Source organism: Gracilinanus agilis, chromosome 3 (assembly GCF_016433145.1).
Source record: "Gracilinanus agilis isolate LMUSP501 chromosome 3, AgileGrace, whole genome shotgun sequence".
In the NCBI taxonomy this organism is placed as follows: Eukaryota; Metazoa; Chordata; class Mammalia; order Didelphimorphia; family Didelphidae; genus Gracilinanus; species Gracilinanus agilis.
This window is the reverse complement of record NC_058132.1, coordinates 259,876,490-259,890,842: the sequence shown is the minus strand read 5'-3', so window position 1 is coordinate 259,890,842 and position 14,353 is coordinate 259,876,490. Positions and strand designations below refer to the sequence as shown.

General features: G+C 36.8%; 1 protein-coding gene across 1 annotated transcript in view; it reads right to left on the bottom strand.

Annotated features, from left to right (window-relative positions):
- Positions 1-14,353, bottom strand: part of GRB14 (growth factor receptor bound protein 14) — a 155,466-nt gene that overhangs the window by 81,655 nt on the left and 59,458 nt on the right. The gene's annotated exons all lie outside the window — the stretch shown is intronic.

Genomic DNA, 14,353 nt, shown 5'->3' with positions numbered 1-14,353 from the left:
CCACGGAACTTATTAATACATTTATTTTCAATGGAAACTTTTAGAATACTAATCTAGGTCTCAAACTACATAATTTTTCCCTATAATTACTAAACAGAAAGAACAGTTTTTTTAGATAGGAGGGATGTAGATTAGTCAAAAATTGGATCCTCTAACAAGCAGTGTTCAATGAAATCTCTGCAAGGAGGTGTTAAAACAAACTCTCAGTAACATTAAATAAGAAATCATTTTTAAAGATTAAATGCAATCTGAGTTTTCACAATTACAAAAATATTCAGCCATAATTCCTTAAATCTCCTTATTAACCCTACCGCCTTCTTGCTAAACCATGAACTGAGAGCAGATACTAGTTCAGTGTAAAAGATACCCCACATTACTGCAAGATTATAACATTACTATTTTAGTAACATGGAAGATCCCCTGCAAAAGAGGGAGGTATCATTTCCGCAACTAAAGTGCCATTAGGATTTAGTTTATTGTCTTGCACTTACATGTTTTCCTTATGTGTACTAAGCACAGACTTATCAAAAACATGAAATGAAAACCTGACTGTCTCTTAGGCTGCTTCAAAACAAGTTATCTCTGATTATGGGAAGGAGGCTGGGGGAGGGAAATGGCTCTTGAACCAAATGAAAAGTCAAAGTGATCTAGTTTGGGGGCAGGAATTTGATCCTTGCAGAATTAGCTTTAATCATGAGCTTAAAAAAGAATAAAAGCAAATACAGCTACCCTAAAATTTACAAATGTGGGAATGGGAGGAGAGGAAGAATAGAATTATAAAAAATGAGAGAAAAATCATTCTGTCTGTGGCATAAACAATTTACTCAGTTTTAACGAACTTGGCTCACTTTACTGGCAAGCCAAAATAACAAAACTCTTTCTTGAGGATACCTATATCAATTCCAGTACAATGTACAAAATTCACTCCAACACATATTGTAGCTTGTGACAGTAAAATGCAAACTCCTTGAGGCCAGAGACTGTTTCATTTTCATCTTCGTTACCCCAGCTGCTAAAGTCAGCAAATAATGAATACTTATGCTGAATTAAATTCTTGAAGTTCCACATAGGTTAGAAAAATATGCCCTGTAAAATTGGGCTTCACGGCAACTAGAGCACAATTTTGTGTTTTATTACCGAACTTCCGTATGAACTCTTCAAAATCACGATAACATTTAGTTTTCTTACTCAAGTGTGATAAATCTACTTTTTGCTGCTAAATAAATACTTGACAGTTAACTAGTAAAATGTTTTATACCCTCTATACTTGAAAAATGAAGTTTACAGCTTTTTAATGATCTTTCTCCAAAGTTAAATGTGGCATTTATTTGAGTAAATGTTACAAGAAAGTTAACTATTTTGTCTTTGAAAAATCATGTTCAGACAAGGGACAACGAAAAAGTGGCATGGCTCATATGACCAAATCAAGAGAAAAGGAAAAAACAAGCCACTAAGTCAAGATATCTCCAAAATTATGCCAATTAAATCATGTTAATCGCTAAAAAATTATCAGGATTCCCCAGGGTCAACAGGATTCAATACTAAGATTCTAAACCAGGCAAACAAGTTTTCACACAAATGGCCTCCAACTAATCTTGTAGTCTACCCCCATCTACAATCAACATGTACCCCTTGCTGGAACCTGGCCAGGTTACTTTATCATCTCTTGAATACATTTTGGGTATTCTCATTTGGGTGAATTATTGATTTTTTTATGCCCATACCCCTTCCTCTCTGTCTAACCAAATGCTCAGAAGTTGAGTTAGCAAGTTAGAAGACCTGAGTTTAAAACCAGCCTTAGACATTTACTAGTTGTGGGATCTTAAGCAAGTCACTTACCCTTTCTACGCCTCAGTTTCCTCAGCAGTAAAATGGAGATTATATAAAAGCATCTACCTCGTCAAGTTGTCACAAGGATCAAATGAAATTATATTTGTAAAGCATTCCATGCAGTGTCTGACACATATTGGGCACTACATGTTATTGCTAGAATGCCCTAACAACAAGGGAGATCATGAAAATTCTCGTGAAAAATGTGGCACTTGATTAATCCTTAAAGGGAACTTTGGATATCAACCAAAAAATGTATTAACAAGAATTTATTAAGTATCTACTATTAAGCTAGGCACTGTGCTAGGTGCTAGAGACCCAAGAACAAGAATAAAACAGTCTGATGCCCTCAAGAAGCTCATATTCCATCAAGGGAAACAACTTGTCTAAAGAGTTTTATATAAGGATGAGTAAATAGACAGACAAACAGATAGATAGAGCCATATAACTATAGCTGTATAAATATATCTCTAATGCAATATTCTACATATAATACAGATTAGATATAATTTAAATTGATGTATACATAGATATACAGTGATCCCTCACCTTGTCGTGGGAGTTATGTTCCAGAGGACCCCCACATAGGTGAAAATCCGCAAAGTAGCAGCATTATATTTATTTATTATTTTTATAAACTTAAAGGCTTTATAAACCCTTTCCACTCTCCTATATACCTTTTCCATACTCTTATTAACCTTTCCCACACTCTTATAAACACTGAGCCAATCGGCACCCAGGATACAGAATACAGCACTGTGATTGGTCGCTTTTCATTCCATCGGCCAATAGTGTGCCATGTACAATCTCATGCTGACAAACTTGCTCAAGCGGTAGTGGTGTACTGCATTTCCATTGTATGCAGTACTGTATTCATCCACAAAATCCCACTATATACAGAAAATTCCTCAATACAGAATTAGATTTTTCTTTTTAAATCTGCAATACAGTGAAGCCACGAGAATCACAATATAGCGAGGGACAACTGTACCCATAATATAACATAAAGATATATCAATGTAAAAATAGCCATATAGGTATATCCATAGTATAAAGACATATTTATATTTACTAGCTGTGTCACCCTGGGCAAGTCACTTAACCTTTTCTGCCTCAGTTTCCTTAACTGTAAAATGAACAGGAGAAGGAAATGGCAAACACTCTAGAATCCTTGATAAGAAAACTCCAAATGGAGTCACAAAAAGTCAAACATGCCTGAAAAATGACTCAATAAATACACACACATACGCTCACACGTTTAAACACAAAATAGATTCAATTATATAAAACATTTATTTAAGCACTTGTGCCTGGGAATATACATTCAAGCAAACAGAAAGACAATCTTTTCCCTTGGGGAGTTTATATTCAAATGAGAGAAAACAAAAATGTAAAAGGGGGAGGAGAATCATGAAGTCCAAAGAGTGAGAAACTGAGTGGTTTAGAAGTGAATACTGGCATCACAGACACTTCCTCTAATGGGAGTCCTGGGGAGGAATTAGGGTGGTGGTGGTGTCTCCAGTGTGACAAAGCAGCTCGTATGGAGGGAAAGTCTAGAAAGTCAGAAGCAAAGCCAGGTTAGAAGTAAGATACAAAGTAATTACTTGGGGAGTCACACTAGAGTCAGCTGTGATCATGAAAGGACCCCTGGAGGAGGTTCAACTAAGCTGAGTTTTTTAGGAAATGTATCAATCCACAAGTTGATAGTGGAGAGAAAGTGCATTCCTGTGTGAGCACCCAGAGGTGGAAGAAGTGAGATCTTGTACAGGAAATGGCAAAGGAGACACCTACATGAATGTAATTGGCCTGGAAGAAACGCTAGTAAATGATTTTAAAGAGCTTTCAATATCATAAAGATCTTTTTTTTTATCGTAGGGGTCATAAAAAGCCTCTGGAAGAGTCAACTCTGCATTTCAAGAATATCCATTTTGGCAACTGCTATTCAAGGAGAACAATGTGTTAGACAAGGCAAAAATACAAACAAGAAGCATTAAGGACCAGATCAAGGATGGTTGGTCTTAGTTGAAAACAGGGGGTGGTGAATACAAAAGATGTTGAAGTTAATAAATTCTCACTAATAAATTCTTTTGATTGATATCCACACTTTCCTTTTGAGGGTAAACTCAAAGGCCAAAGGTTTGGCAACTGATTGAATATAGGAGGTGAGTACAATTAAAAGTAAAGGATGATTCCCAGGTTAGGAAAAAGAACAATAAATTCCCCAACAAACCAATGATGTCTTCATAGGAAACAGAAGTAAGGAGGGGAAAGAAAGTTCCAATATGATTTTGTTAAGAGTTTGCTATCCCTATGGAAAATCTGAATGTAGAGGTCTTGTAGAAGAGTTGGGAGATGTAGCGCTGGCATTTAGGAGAGATGAGAGTGAGATACATGAATGCAGAAGTCTTCTACAGAGAGATGATAACTGAATCCCTATGAACTGTACATATCTCTGAAAGGGTATATTCCAGATAAGTAAATGGTCTAGGACAGAGTTCCAGGGTATATATACACATAGTAAGTTGGATATAGATGATGATCATACAAAGAAAACAGAAAGATCAATGAGATAGATAGGAAAGAAGAAAACCACAATAAAGTTAAGCCAAAAAAAAAAACTACTGAAGAGAGATTATAAGACCAACAGCACCAAAGGTAGTAGAGAAGTCAAAAAGGGTAGGAACTGAGAAATGACCTTGAAGATAGCAGCCCACAGTTTTCAAAGGGATAAAAAGTCCATGGGAAGGGAAAAAGTTGAGAAAATTACCCTATTCCACAAAGTCCTTCTTTAGTCCAACAGACTTCTCACAATAAACCTTCTCTGCTATGAATCTTGTATGCATTCCATATATTAGCCATTCCTCCTGATTCATCTTATATTTTTCAAAATCTTTTAAAAGCTAAAGAGTCCATCTCAAAGCCAGAAGACCTAGTTGAAGTTCCATCTCTGGAACATCCTAGACACATGACCCTGGACAAATTACTTAACTTCTCAATGCTCTAGCTAACAGTCCAAGTCTCTGGGTTCCAAAGAAAGAAATGACCCAAACCCACTATGTTAGGAATAAGCCTGATGCCAGCACTCTATTAGGTCAGATTCTATCTGGAATATAAAATACAGCACTCTTTAAAATCCACTCTTGATTCTCCTGCCTTTCCCCACCATTCAGGCACCTTTCCCCTCCTTTTTACTGCTACCTTTTATTTCCCATTCCAATTTAAGTACCCAGCACACCTGGATGCATCACTTTTATCTGCATTGCCTCCAAATCATTTCCCAATTAGGCAATTTCCTGGATTTTTTATTCTGCTTCCATTTTATATTCTACCATTATGTCTTCCAATTCACCAGAATGTATGAGAATGGATAGAGAGCTACCTGTAATAATAAAGGAGCCAGTCAGGGAATATTTGATAGAAGAGAAAGAGAGAGAGAGAAAGTCTATGTTGAGTCTCTCTTCCAGCTCTCCCCTGGGGCAGAATATACACTGGGAGACTTTAAGGGGGCATCACTCCGAAACTGGGTGACCTGGATGGTCATGCCATCCCACAGGAGTTGGGGGCGAGGCTTCCCTATAAGACAAGGTATGTGGTACCCCAATCCAATTCTGAATAAGGGCAAGATTCACACAAACCTCCCCCTGATCAGTTAATTTCACAGCAGATGGTCTGACTTCAAAATGGAGGCAGCCAGACCAAGCTGTGGTTCCCCTCTCCCTTGTTGTCTCTCAGGCACTCTGGAACTCCATCTGAATGTTGAATGGCTTTTATTATTTGTAATCCAGGGATTGGGGGAAAGGGTGAAGGGCAGAGGAATTTTGGAGTGCCCTCTTCTCTATTTCTATGGGGTCTGTCACTTAGGAGGGAACCTTTGGGGTTCCCACTCCTAAGCCTCTTCCTCCTGCCCCTTCTCCTTCTGTTTCTATTTCTATCCTTTTCTGTTTCTATCCTTTTCTATAATTATAAGTTTTGACTGAAAGAGGGTCTCTCAGCAAGACTGGGTAATGGGAGAAGGAGACTAAGAGATTGCTCCTAAAATGGAGTCCAAAAACTTAGCTAACTCTATGGTTGAAGTCTTGATGGGTGAGATGCGATGAAATGGCTTTGATCAGGGAATCAGGGTTTCAATTCCCAAAGAAAGATCCTCAGGAAGCCCTCAGGACTGGATCCAATCTGGGATGTCCTCCTCCTCTCTCCTCCCAGTCCTCCATCCAAAGACCTCTCCTCTCTCCTTCATCCAGAGAATCTCCCAGAATCCTCTCTGGTCTGGTCCGATCTGTCAGAAAATGACTTCTCTGGCTACTTGTGTCCCATCCCCCTTGCACAAAACCCATCCTTACATACCCTACATTAAGTCATACTTCTAACACATAACTGACTGTGTGAACTTAGCAACTCTCCAGGGTGCAGGCAACTCCCTAAAACAATATGTGGCAGGACGAATAGGCCATCAAACTTTGCATACCCTTTGACCGAACAATACCAACAGTAGTCTGTATCCCAAAGAGATTAAAGATAGGGGAAAAGGTCTTACTTATGTAAAAATATTTATAGCTGCTCTTTTTGTGGTGGCAAAGAACTGGAAGTCAAAGAATTGTCTATCCACTGGGGAATGGCTGAAGAAATTGCAATATGTGATTGTAATGGAATACTACTGTACTATAAAAGAAATGTTGAAGAAGACAATCCCAAAATAAACAAAACAAAAAAACAAAAAAAAAATCCTCTAAAGGCTTATACAAAGTAATGAAAGTGAAGGTAACAGAACTGGGAGAATGGTACACACAGTGACTATAATAATGTACAAATGACTTAATATTATCAGCAATACAAGGATCCAGGACAACTCCAAGGGACTTGTGAAAATTTATCCACTACTATAAAAGGAACTGACTTGAATGTAAATTGAAGAAAACCATTATTCATTTTATTTCCTCCATGAATTTTTCTCTATTGTAAACAACATGTCTTCTTTCACATGATGAAAATGAAAATATATCGTATGATAACACATGTATGATCTATATCATATTACCTGCTATCTTCAGAAGGGAGAAGGGGTGGGAGAGAGAGATCATATATGTCAGAAAAGGACTATTAAAATCATATTAACATGTGAAAATTTTTAAATTAAAATTTTTTAACTATATGTGTCAGAGAAGGTGCTTATCTGCCTTAGAAGAAAGATTCCTCACCTGGGAGTTCCCTATAAGAATTAAATCAGAATTGTTATCTCTGTCCCTATCTCTCTCTTCCCCTTATTAAATTATACCACCAATCCATATTATATAAGGTTACAAAGAGAGCTCAGCCCACACCTAGATGGTAGGAATTTTCCTAATTGGAGACTCAAAGCAACTATGACTGAATTCAAGACTTTTCAACTAAAATAAACTTTCTAAAGCCAAATAGGAATGAATAAACTGGACCTTACAGGTCATCATACTGCTCCCTAGGCTTAAAATGTGCTATTTTAGCCACACATTACAAAGATATCTCATTTTAGGAAGTACATTGACTCATAAACTGAAGAATTTTCAGAATGCGTTAGTATGCCAAAGGGCATCAAGACTCTGACATATTAGTATTGTTTAAAATAATTAAGAGCATTTAGGGATAACTAAGCATATTGCTCATTTGGGCAGATAGGTGGCACAATAAATTGAGTGCCAGGCCTTCAGTCAGAGAGACCAGAGTTCAAATCTAACCTCAAATACGTTCTATCTGCATCTGGGCAATTCACTTCACTCTGCCTCAATTTCCTCATCTATAAAATGAGCTGAAGAAGGAAATGGCAAATCATTCTAGTATCTTTGCCAAGAATACCCCAAATGAGATCACAAAGAGACAGACATGCCTAAAAAAACAAATGAACAACATAAGAAATATTTAGTCTGGACAACAGAAGACGAAGAGGGAATGTGACAGCTGTCTTCAAGATTCTGAAGGGCTAGCTTATGGAAGATGGGTTAGACCTATTCTGATTGGCCCCAGAAGGCAGAACTAGGGACAAGGAGTAGATGCTACAAATAGTCAAGTTCAGACTTGGAAAAAGGAAAAATTTCCTAACAACCCATCTATCTTCTGATGTTATTGTTCAGTTGTTTTCAGATATTTCTTACTTTTTGCAACACTCTTTTGGGTTTTCTTGGCAAAAGATAGTGTAGTGGCTTACCATTTCCTTCTCCAAAGTGTTATGCAGATGAGGAAACTGAGGGAAATAGGGTTAAGTGATTTGTCCAGGGTCACACAGCTAGTAAGTGTCTGAGGTCAGATCTGAACTCCAGGAAGACAAGTCTTGGTTACTCCAGGCCTAGCACTTGATTCACTGTGCTACCTAGCTGCCCAACTTATCCATCCTCTAATCCAGTGATTCCCAAAGTGGGCACCACTGCCCCCTGGTGGGTGCTGCAGCGATCCAGAGGAGCAGTGATGGCCACAGGTGCATTTGGGGGCAGAGAATAACTGTAAGGTGTTGCTAAGTAATATTTTTTTCTGGAAAGGGGGCAGTAGGCCAAAAAATTTTGGGAACCACTGCCCTAACCTATCTCTAAGTAGAATGGGTGGTAGTAGATCTGGCCTAAAACGAAGTCTTCAAGTACAGGTTGAATGGCTATTTGGAGATATTAAAGAAGTGATTCTCATTCGGGTACAAGATGGACTCTGAAAGGCTCCAAGTTCCCTTCTGGCTGAGATATTATGATTCTGTAAAGATTCTATGAGATTTTAAAGTAGAGAAAAATTCTGTTCTCTTAACAACTGTCAGGTATATAATTTATGCTAGGCATAAACACACTGACTTCTCCATGGGAACCTCAGAGTATTTTCTTGCTGACAGAGAGTTGTTAATAGTCAGTAATAGAATCTCTTACAACCTAATTGAAATCAATGCAGAGCAATAGCAAATTTTCAAAATGTTGTTATCTGTGGATTAAGAAATTGCTTAGTTTTTTAATTAAATTTTTTTCAATTTAGAAAAATCTATTTTCTCTCCCTCCCACCTTCCTCCCCCATTGAGAAAAAAGAAAAGAAAGAAAACTCTTACAGCGTAGTCAAGCAAAACAAATTCCTGCAATGACCATGTCCAAAAATATATGTTTCAATATACATACTAAGTCCATCATCTTTCTCTTGGGAGGTGGGCAGCAGGTTTCGTTATGGATCCTCTGAATCATCTAGATTTTGAAGCATGTTTTTCCCTGCAGTAATACTAATTTTCTCTACCTCATTTATGACCTTCATTTTACCTAATTTTATCCATTGCATATTATTAATCTTTAAAAGAAGATTTTAAATTTGCTATCTGAGATTTTCACCTTCATCATGAGTTAGCAACTTCACCCAAGAAGATCTTCTTAGAAGTACTTTCTGTCCATTGAGTTGAGCCCAGAAAGAAACTGTTTCTGAGAGATAAAGCTGAGGAGGGTAGAGACTATAGATGCAGAAAAATTATCTTGGGAGTTCTTGTGGTATCACTTTTCACCTAATATAGGAATCTCTTCTTCAGAATCCCTAGTAGTCATCTAACCTCTGAATATGACATAACCAGGAAAGGAAAGAAAAAGAACCCCTAAACCTTTGAAGCTAAATAGCAGGCACAAGGCTCTTCCCAAAGAAGAGAAAGAAACAGTATGGAAACCAGGGAATGGTATGAGATTCCAAAGATATCCCTTATATTTGTCAAAGGAAGAAGAGCATCTGCAGTCAAAAGTCCTTGATCAGTGGTTCTAAGGCAACCATATGTTTCTAAAAAGTAACACAGATTCTCAAAAAACTGGTGGAACATAATAGTCACTATGCACTTCTCTTTTATTTTTAATTTTTTGCACATAAATACAATTTTCAATAATCATTTTCTGATATGTTATGATCCATGTTCTCTTCCTCCCTCCCTCCCCTTGCTCCACCATAAGACAGTAAGTAGGTAATATGATATAGGTTATATGTGTATTATCATGCAATACATATTTCCACTTTATCATGTAGTGAAAGAAAATACATATTACTTATACAAGTAAAAAATTCATGAAATAAATAAATGAATGAATAAACAAATAAATAAAAATAGTATGCTTCCATCTGCATTTAGACTCCATCAATTCCTTCTATGACAGTATATAGCCTTTTTCATCATGAGTCCCTTGGAGCTGACTTAGTTTCTTGAATTACTGATAACCATTAAGTCATTCACAAATGAACATCATACATCATTGCTGTTGCTGTGTACAGGATTCACCTAATCTTACTTAAATCACTTTGTTTCACTCCATACGTCTTTCCAGGTTTTTTGTGAATGCCTTGTTCATCATTTCTCCTGACAGGATAGTATTCCATTACAATCATATACCACAACTTGTTCAGTCATTCCCCAATGGCTGTATTCCCCTTCAGTTTCATTGCCATCACAAAAAGAGCTACTATAAATATTTTTGTACAAGCAGGTCCTCTCTCCTATCCTTGATCCCTTTGGGATACAGACATAGTAGGGCTATTGCTGAGTGAAAGCAATATCCACTTCTGGTGGATAAAGCAACTGGGGTGCCTATGAGGTTCAGTCTATTCAATTTCACCAACTCATTCTCATCCTGATGATGTTATTTATCAACTCCCCAAGTTTTCTTCTCCCTTCCTCAACCATTTCAATGCCTAAATCACAGTCTCTCTCTTCCCCAGACCCTACCTTATTCTGGAAGACTACGAGCTACATAGTGATGCTCCCTCAGATACCCCAACTTCCCTGTTCCACAATGTACTTAACTTTTCATTGCTTCCCCCTCCACTTTGTTTTAGCTACAGAAGGAGATGGTTATTTCCTTGATCATGCCATCATCCATAAATGTTATACTACCATGTTAATGAATCCTGAAATTACTTTACTTGATCTTAATGTTTTATTAGTTTATCTTCTTTTATGCCTTATGAAACACCACCCTGTTCTTGTCCTTACTGTGACCGCCAATCCCTGCATCTTTCGTTTCTTTCCTAAGCCATCATTCCTGTACTGATTATATTCTCCTTCCTTCCCCATCTCAACCTTTGAACTGAATCAGTTCAGCCCAACATTACCCTCTACAATCAGATCCTTTTCCCCTTGTCTTGCCACTAATCACACTGAGTTGTGACACTATTTGGGATTTTCTGGGCAAAAACACTCGGAGTGATTACAGAAAGTAAGGGCTTAATAAAAAAAAAACAGAATTTTATAATTGATTAACTGAGTTGATTGAATGGAAGGGGAGTAGAAGAAGGGTGTGTGCTTTAAGGCAATCAGTGAAGAATGGATTAAAATAGGAAAGCACCTGAGGTAGGAAGACCATTGTGCAGGCTCATACAATAATCCAGGCAAGAAAGAGATCATGAAGTGCCAGAATCAGGGTGACAGCAGTGTCAGAGAAGTGAAGGGAACAAATACAAGTGATATTATGAAGATGGAAAAAACAGGACTTAGCAATTGATTGATTAGAAAGGGGGGACATGAGAAGTCAAGTATGAGACCTAGGTTGTGAGCCTGGGAAACTAGGAGCATATGGTCTCTCCACAATAATAGGTAAGTTAGGAAGAGAAACGGGTGTTTAGGGGATTGGGGGAAGATCATAATTTCAGTTTTTAATGTGTCAAATTTTAGATGTCTAGGACACATACATTACTAAATTTCCAATAGACAGTTGGAGACGCCCTCCTAGCCTATAAAAAGCAAGCTGGACATACTCTGGGAGTCAACTCTTTAAGACTTACTCTTTGACATTTCCTCTGTACATTGTAGCAAAGGGGAGGGGAAAAAGATTTCTCCACTTTATACCCCATTTAGGAATAATGGCAAGAACTGTAATTGACTCAGAAGCTCATGGTATGTGCAGCTCAGCTAAAATCCTACCTTCTGCAAGAACCTTTCCCAATTCCCCTTAATGCTAGTGCCTTCCCTGTATTAATTATCTCTAATTTCTCCAGTCTCTATTTTGTTCATCCAAGATTGTTATTTGTTTGTTTTCTTCCCCATTAGGCCCTGAGCTCAGAGACAGTAGGGCCTGAGGTCAGGGATTTTTGTAGGGCTTGTGTTGTTGTTTGGTGGTGGTGGTGGTGGTGGTAGTGGTGGTGGTGGTGGTGGTGGTGATGGTGTTGCTGCTGCTGTTGTTGTTATTGTTGTTGCTGCTGCTGCTGCTTTTACCCACAACACAACAATGCCTGTGACTTTTCAGTGGTTGTGCCCTTTTCTTGTAATGCTCTGCTTTTCACAGATGCCCCTTGATGGCCTTGGCTTCCTTCAAGACTCAATTCAAATACCATCTTCTGTATTAGGCCATTGCTAGTCCCCAAACTTTCCTACTATTGGAAGTTAGGAATACTATTCTAAATATAAGGGACTAGGATTGAATGTATAGTCACAAATTACAATTTTAAAAAAAAATCAAAAGTAGATTTCTCTCTATCAAAGATGCTAAACATAAATAAGAAAGTTTTAAGTATGGCTTGACAGCAATTAAAGAAATAAAATATGAAGCCTCATATAGAAAGAGGATTCTTTCCTGAATTAATTCTCACCTATTCCCAACATAGTAAATTTCAAATTGGATCTATTTCTTAGACATACAAACAAAGATTTTCCTTTTACTAACCTAAACTAGCCTATACTTTCAGAAACTTTAGTACTTCCTCTTACTCTCTTCACTGAGACAACTTTTCTCAAGTTCAGAAATCTGAATGAGACTTTTTTGTTTCATCAAAACGTTGAAAGGCATCTTTGGTTCATAAAAATCTTTCACTTCCTTCCTCACCCCCTCCAAGTGTTTTTGTGCCATCTGAATTTAACAATACCAGACCTTCAAGTGCCCATATCAATAAACCAGTCAAAAAATCATTTTTTCAAACTAAATTTTTTAACAATAAACATACCTAATTCCAGACTATACAGACATGTTTTATTTCTTTAACCTTAATATATAACACAAGTAAATCCTGAGGTAGTGGTGAAGGCTAAGGGAAGAAATATACTAAAAAGATATTTAGTATATAAATTTTGTGACTCTTTTTTAATAGATTCAACTATCCAGGATTCATTCATTTCATCTAAATGGTAATCAAACTATTTTAATTTTCTTATTCCTTTTTGTTTCCCTACAATAAAAATTTAATTAATTTTATATAAAGCACTAGTCAAGAAGACTCATCATACATTATTAAAGAGCAAATCCTTTTTCTGCAATATATTTCCTATTTTTATTTAAAAATGCATTCTTTAGTTATCAAATCTTAGTATCTTCACATTCTCTTTCCCAACCATTTTCTCATTATGTGCTTTAACCCAGCAACATAACTCCAACCCAAAGCCTTCATTACTTCTCATTTAAAGTCCATACTTAAATTCCTACCTCTGATTCTACCCTATATCTAATCTATCCAAAACAGCAATGCCAAATTCAACTTTGTAATACATCATTACAATCATATAACTCCACTTTTCAAAAATAGTCAATAACTTCCCACTGAAGAACTGAAGTTCAAACTTTTTAGCCACATATTCAAAGTATTTCTCACATTTCTCCACCTTGTACTCAACACTCCAATCAAGCATGATAACTGCTTATTTCCCTAAACACACATACATACACATACACACACACCATTTTCCCTATATCTAAAATGTCTTTGTTTTATTATCTCTTTCTATTGAATCCTACTCATCCTTGAAGGCTAAAATAGCACTTTGATTCTGCTAGTCAAAAGAGTTTCTTCCTTCAAACTAGCAGAGAACTTTGTGCTCCTTTAATACATTTATAATGGTCTGTTTATGACAGCTATTTGTACTAATTTTGTGTTCTCTAAGAAACTGTAAATTCTTTGAGGGCAAAAACCACAGCATATTCTTCTACAGTGCCTTGCACGCTGCAGGTACTAAAAAGAAGCATTTGATATGAAGTCAGAGGTCCTGGATTCAAATTCTAGCTCAGCTACTTATTACTTGGGTGACTTTGGTTAAGTTAAAACCTCTTAGGGCTTCAATTTTCTCATCTGTAAAATGAAAGGATGGCCTGAATTTAGTGATCTCTGAGGTGCTTTCCTGCTCCAAATTTTTTATCCTAAATGTTTGTTGAACAAGTGAATAAAATAGGTAATCTTATTGAGTCCTTTTTGAAACTGACAAACACTGGACAAATTATACATTTTAAGATGATTTTAAAATTATTTTTGTAGATTAATTTGGGAAATGTAGAAAAATGAGTAAGAGTTATTTAATTCTTAAGAGATAACTGATACAAATGCTAACAAAGTCACTGGGAAGGAAAGCAACTCTAATTCAACAAGTTAGTCATGGGGACACTTGGCATGCTCTCTTAGGACAACAAATGGCACCAAAAACAACAGACAGCAAATTGTTTTATTTAAGGAAAAATAACAAATTTTCTATATTTCTTTCTTTCAACAAACATGTAAAATCGTTGTTGTAAAACATAAGCCCTATTTTTTCATTATTATTTAGTTGTTTTAACAGAGATGTGTAAAACATCTACTACTGTGTTAAGTACAA